The sequence below is a fragment of the Hyperoodon ampullatus genome (genome assembly GCF_949752795.1).
Source record: "Hyperoodon ampullatus genome assembly, chromosome: 6".
In the NCBI taxonomy this organism is placed as follows: Eukaryota; Metazoa; Chordata; class Mammalia; order Artiodactyla; family Ziphiidae; genus Hyperoodon; species Hyperoodon ampullatus.
Window position 1 is genome coordinate 104,176,653 of NC_136919.1, and position 11,835 is coordinate 104,188,487.

An 11,835-nucleotide genomic window follows, 5' to 3' on the forward strand; every position below is an offset into this window, starting at 1 on the left:
AGGTTTCCACACACTAGGAAGCCCCTTCGCGGGCGGAGACTGCGGGTGGCAGAGGGGGGAAGCTTTGGAGCCACAGAGGAGAGCACAGCAACAGGGGTGCGGAGGGCAAAGCGGAGAGATTCCCGCACAGAGGATTGGTGCCAACCAGCACTCACCAGCTGGAGAGGCTTGTCTGCTCACCCGCTGGGGCAGGCGGGGACTGGGAGCTCAGGCTCCAGCTTTGGTAGGATCCCAGGGAGAGGACTGGGGTTGGCTGTGTGAACACAGCCTGAAGGGAGCTAGTGTGCCACAGCTAGCCGGGAGGGAGTCGGGAAAAAAGTCTGGACCTGCGGAAGAGGCAAGAGACTTTTTCTTGCCTCTTTGTTTCCTGGTGTGCAAGGAGAGGGGATAAAGAGCGCCGCTTAAAGGAGCTCCAGAGATGGGCGTGAGCTGCGGCTATCAGCACGAACCCCAGAGACGGGCATGAGATGCTAAGGCTGCTGCTGCATCCATCAAGAAGCCCTGTGCAAGCAAAGGTCACTATCCACACCTTCCCTCCTGGGAGTCTGTGCAGCCTGCCACTGCCGGGGTCCCATGATCCAAGTACAATTTCCCTGGGAGAACACACGGTGCATCTCAGGGTTGTGCAATGTCATGCCAGCCTCTGCCGCCACAGGCTCGCCCCGAACTCCATACCCCACCCTCCCCACAGCCCGAGTGAGCCAGAGCCCCCGCATCAGATGCTCCTTTAACCCCATGCTGTCTGAGTGAAGAACAGACGCCTTCAGGTGACCGACACACAGAGGCATGGCCAAATCCAAAGCTGAACCCCGGGAGCTGTGTGAACAAAGAAGATAAAGGGAAATCTCTCCCAGCAGCCTCAGGAGCAGCAGATAAAATCTCCAAAATCAACTTGATGTACCCTGCATTTGTGGAATACCTGAATAGAAAACGAATCATCCCAAATTGAGGAGGTGGACTTTGAGAGCAACAATACACATTTTTTTTTTGCCTTTTTCTTTTCTTGTGACTGTGTATGTATACACTTCTCTCTGTGATTTTGTCTGTATAGCTTTGCTTTTACCATTTGTCCTAGGGTTCTGTCTGTCCATTTCTGGGGTTTTTTTTAGTATAGCTTTTAGCGCTGGTTATCATTGGTGGATTTGTGGTTTGGTTTGGTTGCTCTCCTCTTTCTTTTTCTTTTTATTACTTTATAAAAATTTTCTTTTAAATGATTATTTTTTATTTTAATAACTTTATTTTATCTTTCTTAATTTCTTTTCTTCCTTTTATTCTGAGCCGTGTGGATGACAGGCTCTTGGTGCTCCAGCCAGGTATCAAGGCTGTGCCTATGAAGTGGGAGAGCCAAGTTCAGGACATTGGTCCACAAGAGACCTCCCAGCTCCAGGTACTATCAAACGATGAAAGTCTCCCAGAGATCTCCATCTCAACACCAAGACCCACCTCCACTCGATGACCAGCAAGCTCCAGTGCTGGACACGCTATGCCAAACAACTAGCAATACAGAAACACAACCACACCTATTAGCACAGACGCTGCCTAAAATCATAATAAGGCCACAGACACACAACCAGACATGGACCTGCCCACCAGAAAGACAAGATCCAGCCTCATCCACCAGAAAACAAGCAACAGTCCCCTCCACCAGGAAGCCTACCTAACCCACTGAATCAATTTTACTCACTGGGGCAGACATCAAAAACAACAGGAACTAAGAACCTGCAGCCTGTGAAAAGGAGACCCCAAACACAGTAAGTTAAGCAAAATGAGAAAACAAAGAAACACACAGCAGATGAAGGAGCAAGATAAAACCCACCAGACCTAAGAAATGAAGAGGAAATAGTCAGTCTACCTGAAAAAGAATTCAGACTAATACTAAAGATGATCCAAACTCTTGGAAATAGAATGGAGAAAATACAAGAAACGTTTAACATGGACCTAAAACAATTAAAGAGTAAACAAACAATGATGAACAACACAATAAATGAAATTAAAAATTATCTAGAAGGGATCAACAGCAGAATAACTGAGGCAGAAGAACGGATAAGTGACCTGCAAGATAAAATAGTGGAAATAACTACTGCAGAGCAGAATAAAGGAAAAACAATGAAAAGAATTAAGGACACTCTCAGAGGCCTCTGGGACAACATTAAAGGCACCAACATTTGAATTATAGGGGTGCCAGAAGAAGAAGAGAAAAAGAAAGGGACTGAGGAAATATTTGAAGAGATAACAGTTGAAAACTTCCCTAATATGGGAAAGGAAATAGTTAAGTCCAGGAGGCACAGAGAGTCCCACGTAGGATAAATCCAAAGAGAAACACGCCAAAACACATATTAATCAAACTATCAAAAATTAAATACAAAGAAAAAATATTAAAAGCAGCAAGGGAAAAACAAAACATAACATAAAAGGGAATCCCCATAAGGTTACCAGCTGATCTTTCAGCAGAACCTGTGCAAGCCAGAAGGGAGTGGCAGGACATATTTAAAGTGATGAAGAGGAAAAAGCTACAACCAAGATTACTCTACCCAGCAAGGATCTCATTCAGATTTCATGCAGAAATTAAAACCTTTACAGACAGGCAAAAGCTAAGAGAATTCAGCACCACCAAACCAGCTTTACAACAAATGCTAAAGGAACTTCTCTAGGCAGGAAACACAAGAGAAGGAAAAGACCTACAATAGCCAACACAAAACAATTAAGAAAATGGTATAGGAACATACATATCGATAATTACCTTAAATGTAAATGGTTAAATGCTCCAACCAAAAGACATAGACTGGCTGAATGCATAGAAAAACAAGACCCGTATATATGCTGTCTACAAGAGATGCACTTCAGATCTAGAAACACATACAGACTGAAAGTGATGAGATGGAAAAAGATATTCCATGCAAATGGAAATCAAAAGAAAGCTGGGGTAGTAATTTTCATATCAGAAAAAATAGACTTGAAAACAAAGACTATAACAAGAGACAAAGAAGGACACTGCATAATGATCAAGGGATAAATCCAGGAAGAAGATAACAATTGTAAATATTTATGCACCCAAGAGAGGAGCACGTCAAAACCTAAGGCAAATACTAACAGCCATAAAAGGGGAAATTGACAGTAATACAATCATAGCCAGGGACTTTGACACCCCACTTTCACCAATGGACAGATCATCCAAAATGAAAATAAATAAGGAAACACAAGCTTTAAAGGATATATTAAACAAGATGGAATTAATTGATATTTATTGGACATTGCATCCAAAAACAACAGAATACACGTTCTTCTCAAGTGCTCATGGAACATTCTCCAGGATAGATCATATCTTGGGTCACAAATCAAGCCTTGGTAAACTTACAAAAACTGATATCATATCAAGTATCTTTTCCGACCAGAACACTATGAGACTAGATATCAATTACAGGAAAAAATCTGTAAAAAATACAAACACATGGAGGCTAAACAATACGTAACTTAATAACCAAGAGATCACTGAAGAAATCAAAGAGGAAATCAAAAAATACCTAGAGACAAATGACAATGAAAACACGACGACCCAAAATCTATGGGATGCAGCAAAAGCAGTTCTAAGAGGGAAGTTTATAGCAATAAAATCCTACCTTAAGAAATAGGAAACATCTCAAATAAACAACCTAACATTACACCTAAAGCAATTAAAGAAAGAAGAAGAAAAAAAATCCCAAAATTAGCAGAAGGAAAGAAAGAAAGATCAGATCAGAAATAAATGAAAAATAAATGAAGGAAACGATAGCAAAGATCAATAAAACTAAAAGCTGGTTCTTTGAGAAGATAAACAAAATTGATAAACCATTAGCCAGACTCATCAAGAAAATAAGGGAGAAGACTCAAATCTATAGAATTAGAAATGAAAAAGGGGAAGTAAGAACTGATACTGCAGAAATACAAAGGATCATGAGAGGTTACAACAAGCAACTCTATGACAATAAAATGGACAACCTGAAGAAATGCATAAATTCTTAGAAATGCACAACCTGCCAAGACTGAATCAGGAAGAAATAGAAAATATGAACAGACTAATCACAAGCACTGAAATTGAAGCTGTGATTAAAAATCTTCCAACAAACAAAAGCCCAGGACCAGATGGCTTCACAGGCAAATTCTATCAGACATTTAGAGAAGAGCTAACACCTATCCTTCTCAAACTTTTCCAAAATATAGCAGAGTGAGGAACACTCCCAAACTCATTCTACGAGGCCACCATCACACTGATACCAAAACCAGACAAGGATGTCACAAAGAAAGAAAACTACAGGCCAATATCACTGATGAACATAGATGCAAAAATCCTCTAAAAAATACTGGCAAACAGAATCCAACAGCACATTAAAAGGATCATACACCATGATCAAGTGGGATTTATTCCAGGAATGCAAGGATTCTTCAGTATACACAAATCAATCAACGTGAGACACCATATGAACAAACTGAAGGAGAAAACCCATATGATCATCTCAATAGATGCAGAGAAAGCTTTCGAAAAAAATCAACACCCATTTATGATAAAAACTCTGCATAAAATAGGTATAGAGGGAACTTACCTCAACATAATAAAGGCCATATATGACAGACCCACAGCCAACATCATCCTCAATGGTGAAAAACTGAAACCATTTCCACTAAGATCATGAACAAGACAAGGTTGCCCACTCTCACCACTATTATTCAACATAGTTTTGGAAGTTTTAGTCACAGCAATCAGAGAAGATAAAGAAATAAAAGGAATCCAAATCAGAAAAGAAGAAGTAAAGCTGTCACTGTTTGCAGATGACATGACAGTATACATAGAGAATCCTAAAGATGCTACCAGAAAACTACTAGAGCTAATCAATGAATTCGGTAACGTAGCAGGATATAAAATTAGTGCACCAAAATCTCTTGCATTCCTATACACTAATGATGAAAAATCTGAAAGTGAAATTAAGAAAACACTCCCATTTACCATTGCAACAAAAAGAATAAAATATCTAGGAATAAACCTACCTAATGAGACAAAAGACCTGTATGCAGAAAATTATAAGACACTGGTGAAAAAATTAAAGATGACACAAATAGATGGAGAGATATACCATGTTCTTGGATTGGAAGAATAAACATTTTGAAAATGACTCTACTACCCAAAGCAATCTACAGATTGAATGCAATCCCTATCAGACTACCACTGGCATTTTTCACAGAACTGGAACAAAAAATCTCACAATTTGTATGGAAACACAAAAGACCCTGAGTAGCCAAAGCAATCTTGAGAACGAAAAACGGAGCTGGAGGAATCAGGCTCCCTGACGTCAGACTATACTACAAAGCTACAGTAATCAAGTATGGTACTGGCACAAAAACAAAAATATAGATCAATGGAACAGGATAGAAAGCCCAGAGATAAACCCATGCACATATGGTCACCTTATCTTTGATAAAGGAGGCAAGAATATACAGTGGAGAAAAGACAGCCTCGTCAATAAGTGGTGCTGGGAAAACTGGACAGCTACATGTAAAAGAATGAAATTAGAACATTCTTTAAAAACATACACAAAAATAAACTCAAAATGGATTAAAGACCTGAATGTAAGGCCAAACACTATTAAACTCTTAGAGGAAAACATAGGCAGAATATTCCATGACATAAATCACAGCAAGATCCTTTTTGACCCACCTCTTAGAGAAATGGAAATAAAAACAAAGATAAACAAATGGGACCTAATGAAACTTAAAAGCTTTTGCACAGCAAAGGAAACCATAAACAAGATGAAAAGACAACCCTCAGAATGGGAGAAAATATTTGCAAACCACAACTGACAGAGGATTAATCTCCAAAATTTACAAGCAACTCATGCAGCTCAATATCAAAAAAACAAACAACCCAATCCAAAAATGGGCAGAAGACCTAAATAGATATTTCTCCAAAAAGATATACAGATTGCCAACAAACGTATGAAGAAATGCTCAACATCAGTAATCATTAGAGAAATGTAAATCAAAATTACCATGAGATATCATCTCACACCAGTCAGAATGCCCATCATCAAGAAATCTACGAACAATAAATGCTGGAGAGGGTGTGGAGAAAAGGGAACCCTCTTGCACTCTTGGTGGGAATGTAAATTGATACAGCTACTATGGAGAACAGTATGGAGGTTCCTTAAAAAACTAAAAATAGAACTACCATACAACTGAGCAATCCCACTATTGGGCATATACCCTGAGAAAACCATAATTCAAAAAGAGACATGTACCAAAATGTTCATTGCAGCTCTATTCACAATAGCCCGGAGCTGGAAACAACCTAAGTGTCCATCATCACATGAATGGATAAAGAAGATGTGGCACATATATACAATGGAATATTACTCAGCCATAAAAAGAAGCGAAATTGAGTTATTTGTAGTGAGGTGGATGGACGTAGAGTCTGTCATACAGAGTGAAGTAAATCAGGAAGAGAAAAACAAATACCATATGCTTTTATATATATATATATATATATATATATATATATATATATATATATATATAATCTAAAAAAAAAAAAAAGGTCATGAAGAACCTAGGGGCAAGACAGGAATAAAGATGCAGACCTTCAAGAGAATGGACTTGAGGATATGGGGAGGGGGAAGGGTAAGCTGGGACAAAGTGAGAGAGTGGCATGGACATATATACACTACCAAACGTAAAATAGGTAGCTAGTAGGAAGCAGCCGCATAGCACAGGGAGATCAGCTCGGTGCTTTGTGACCACCTAGAGGGGTGGGATAGGGAGGGTGGGAGGGAGGGAGACGCAAGAGGGAAGAGATATGGGGATATATGTGTAACTGATTCATTTTGTTATAAAGCAGAAACTAACACACCATTGTGAAGCAATTATACTCCAATAAAGATGTTTAAAAAAATGTCATGAAGAGCACAAAAAGACTGAGGATCTGTTGTAGATTTAAGGAGACTAAAAGACATGATAACAATGTAAGATGTATCTAGTATTTGCTTTAGCAATTAAGTATTTTAGTTGATGGAGTAGTAAAATCTGAATAAAGTCTGTGGATTAGGTAATAGCATTGAATCTGTATTAATTCCTGTTTTGGTAATTGTGCCGTGGTTATATAAGAGAATGTCCTTGTTTTTAGAAAATAAAAATTGAAAATTAGGGATAAAGAGGAATGATATCTTCAATATACTCTCAAAGGTTCAAAAAATGACACGTGTCTGTGTGTGTTTGTGGACATATGCATTTTTAATGGGGAAAGAGTTGAAGTAAATGTAGTTAAATATTAACATTCAGTGAATGTGGGTAAAGGATATATGAGAATTTTGTAATGTTTTTTCAAATTTTCTTTAAATCTGAAATTATATCAAAATAAAATTTGAAAGAAAAAAATGCATAGCTGAATGTATCACAAGCAAAATCAATAGAGAAATGACAGATTAGTAAGAACCACATGCATGGTATATGACAAAGGGATCATTTCCTAAGTATATGGAGCCAACAAAGAAACAATAATACAGTAAAACAATGGGCAAAGAAAATAAGTAGGCAGTTCATAGTAAAGGGAAAAAAATGGCTTCTAAATACAGAAAATTCTACCACATTCATATGAAAATATAATTTAAAAATATATAGTTACCTTTTTCACTTATCAAACTGTCAGAAAAATTTGACAATCTTTTAACTTCTATGATGTATAAGTTTAAAATGTCCCCAACCTGGAAATTCTCTTCATTAAAAACTGTACACTTTCTGACATATAAAAATACTAGATACAAACAAATGCCCATCAGAATGTGATGGGGTAAATAATAATGGTACACCCATTATTAATGTATATATAGGATATATACAAGTAAGATTTTAAAAATAAGTGATACAGATATACAGGTTCTAATATCTAGACTAATTAACAAGCCATGCCTACTTTCTGCTTACATTTTCAAAGATTATAATCGGCAGAGGAATGTGGGGACCATGAAATAGGGGAGGTAGCATTTACCTGCACTTTCTTTTGTAATGTTTTAAATATTTCAGGCTGGTGCATATATTATCAGTAATAAAAAATGAATCACATTTTCTCATAGAATTAAATGCCATGTCTGCTGTTTTAAAACCCTCCTGCCACTAAAATCTATTCTTAATTCTGTTTCCAATGTTTGTATCAATACTTGCATTTTTCATCTTATTTCATACGTCATATTTTCTAATAGTATGTTAAACAATAATGGTACCAGTGGAAATCTCTAATTACTGATTTTAATTCAACTATTTATTTCCATTTAAAATATTTGTTGTTGCTATTAGAGAATAAGTATATTTAAGTAGTTTTCTACTATGCCTATTAGTAAAGAATGATGAACTAATCACTTTTCAGTAAATATTGATATCAACATATTGCTTTTCTCTTTTAACTTAATTACTTATTCTAATTTCTTGATATTCCATCACTGTTGAGTTTTAGAATTAAAATCACTAATTTTCATTTTATATACTGCAAGATTCTATTTGCTAAAATGCATGTGTAGTCATACATAACACCAGTCAATAATTATTTTTGTATTGTATTTACTATGACGGTTGTATAGTGACAGCATATTTTTAAACCACAATGGTGCAATAAAAATAGTAAAATGGGGCCCCGGAGGAAGATGGCAGAAGAGTAAGATGCGGAGATCACCTTCCTCCCCACAGATACATCAGAAATTCATCTACACGTGGAACAACTCCTACAGAACACCTACTGAACGCTGACAGAAGACCTCAGACCCCCCAAAAGGCAAGAAACTCCCCACATACCTGGGTAGGGCAAAAGAAAAAAGAATAAACAGAGACAAAAGGATAGGGACGGGACCTGCACCAGTGGGAGGGAGCCGTGAAGGAGGGAAGGTTTCTACACACTACAAGCCACTTCGCGGGCGGAGACTGCAGGTGGCGGAGGGAGAAAGCTTCGGAGTAGCGGAGGAGAGCACAGCAACAGGGGTGTGGAGGGCAAAGCGGAGAGATTTTGGCACAGAGGATCGGTGCCCTCAGGCACACACCAGCCCGAGAGGCTTGTCTGCTTGGCCGCCGGGGCGGGCGGGGCTGGGAGCTGAGGCCGGGGAAAGGGTCTGGAGCTGCCCAAGAGGCAAGAGACTTTTTCTTCCCTTTTGTTTCCTGGTGCGCGAGGAGAGGGCATTAAGAGGGCTGTTTGGGGAAGCGCCGAAGACGGGCGCGAGCCGCGGCTAAAGGCGCGGACTCCGGAGACGGGCGTGGGACGCTGGGGCTGCTGCTGCCGCCGCCGCCGCGGGGCCTGTGTGCGAGCGTGGGTCACTGTCCGCCCCGCCTTCCGGGGGGCCTGTGCACCCCGCCACTGCTGGGGTCCCGGGACCTGGGGACGGCTTTCCCGGGAAAGCGCACGGAGCGCCTCGGTCTGGTGCAACGTCACGCCGGCCTCTGCCGCCGCAGGCCCGCCCCACACTGCGCGCCCCTCCCTCCCCTCTGCCTGAGTGAGCCAGAGCCCCCGAATCAGCGGCTCCTTTAAACCCGTCCTGTCTGAGCGAAGAACGGACGCCCTCCGGCGACCTACGCACAGAGGCGGGGCCAGGTCCAAGGCTGAGACCCGGGAGCTGTAAGAGCAGAGAAGAGACAGGGAAATCTCTCTGTGCAGCCTCGGAGGCAGCGGATTAAAGCTCCACGGTCCACTTGATGTGCCCTGCGTCTGTGGAGTGCATGAATGGACAGCGAATCATCCCAAATTGAGGAAGTGGACTTTGAGGACAAGATTTAAGACTTTCCCCCCTTTTCCTCTTTTTACAACGAACTATCCCAAATTAAGGAGGTGGACTTAGAGAGCAAGATTTCAGACTTCTCGCCCTTTTCCTCTTTTTACAACGAATTATCCCAAATTGAGGAGGTGGACTTGGAGAGCAAGATTTTTGATTTTTCCCCCTACTCTCTTTTTGTGAATGTGTATATGTATTCTTCTGTGTAAGATTCTCTCTGTATAGCTTTGCTTCCACCATAAGTCCCAGGGTTCTATCTGTCCGTTTTTTTTTTCAATAATTACTTTTTAATTTTAATAATGCTACTATATTTCATACTTTATTCTATTTTACTTTACCTGCTTTCTTTTTTTCCTACCTTCCCTTCCTCCCTCTCTCCCTCTGCCCCTCCTTTCCTTCTTTCTCTCTTTCTTTCCTTCCTCCCTCCCTCCCTTCTTCCTTTCACTCTTTCTTTTTCTTTCCTTCCCCCCTCCCTCCTGTCTTTCTTTCCTTCCTCCCTCCCTCCCACCCTTCTTCCTTTCACTTTCTTTTTCTTTCCTTCCGCCCTCCCTCCCTTTCTTTCTTTCTTTCTTTCTTTTCCTCCCTCCCTCCCTCCCTTCTTCCATTCACTCTTCCTTTTGCTTTCATTCCTCCCTGCCTCCTTTCTTTCTTTCCATCCTCCCTCCCTCCCTCCCTCCTTTCTTCCTTCCTTCCTTCCTTCCTTTCTATCCTTCTTCCTTTCTTTCTCTCTCTCTTTCTTTCTTCTACTAACTCTTTCTTTCTACTTTTTCTCCCTTTTATTCTGAGCCGGGTAGATGAAAGGCTCCTGGTGCTGCAGCCAGGAGTCAGTGCTGTGCCTCTGAAGTGGGGGAGCCAACTTCATGACACGGGTACACAAGAGACCTCCCAGCTCCACATAATATCAAGCAGCGAAAATCTCCCAGGGATCTCCATCTCAACACCAGCATCCAGCTTCAGTCAACGACCAGCAAGCTACAGTGCTGGTCACCCTATGCCAAGCAACTAGCAAGGCAGGAACACAACCCCACCCATTAGCAGAGACGCTGCCTAAAAACATAATAAGGCCACAGGCACCCCAAAACACACCACCAGACGTGGACCTGTCCACCAGAAAGACAAGATCGAGCCTCAACCACCAGAACACAGGCACTAGTCCCCCCCACCAGGAAGCCTACACAACCTACTGAAACAACCTTAGCCACTGGGGACAGACACCAAAAACAATGGGAACTACGAATCTGCAGCCTGCAAAAAGGAGACCCCAAACACAGTAACATAAGCAAAATGAGAAGACAGAAAAACACACAGCAGGTGAAGGAGCAAGATAAAAACATACCAGACCTGACAAATGAAGAGGTAATAGGCAGTCTACCTGAAAAAGAATTCAGAATAATGATAGTAAAGATGATCCAAGATTCTATTTCCAAGATCCAAAATCTTGGAAATAGAATAGACAAAATGCAAGAAACAGTTAACAAGGACCTAGAAGAACTAAAGATGAATCAAGCATCGATTAAAAACACAATAAATGAAATGAAAAATACTCTAGATGGGATCAGTAGCAGAATAACTGAGGCAGAAGAACGGATAAGTGAGGTGGAAGATAAAATAGTGGAAATAACGGATGCAGAGCAAAATAAAGAAAAAAGAAGGAAAAGAACAGAGGACAGTCGCAGAGACCTCTGGGACAACATTAAACACACCAACATTCAAATTATGGGGGTTCCAGAAGAAGAAGAGAAAAAGAAAGGGACTGAGAAAATATTTGAAGAGATTATAGTTGAAAACTTCCCTAATATGGGAAAGGAAATAGTTAATCAAGTCCAGGAGGCAAAGAGAGTGCCATACAGAAGAAATCCAAGGAGAAATACGCTAAGACACATATTAATCAAACTGTCAAAAATTAAACACAAAGAAATCATATTAAAAGCAGCAATGGAAAAACAACAAATAACACACAAGGGAATCCCCATCAGGTTAACAGCTGATCTTTCAGCAGAAACTCTACAAGCCAGAAGGGAGTGACAGGACATAATTAAAGTGATGAAGGAGAGAAACCTGCAAC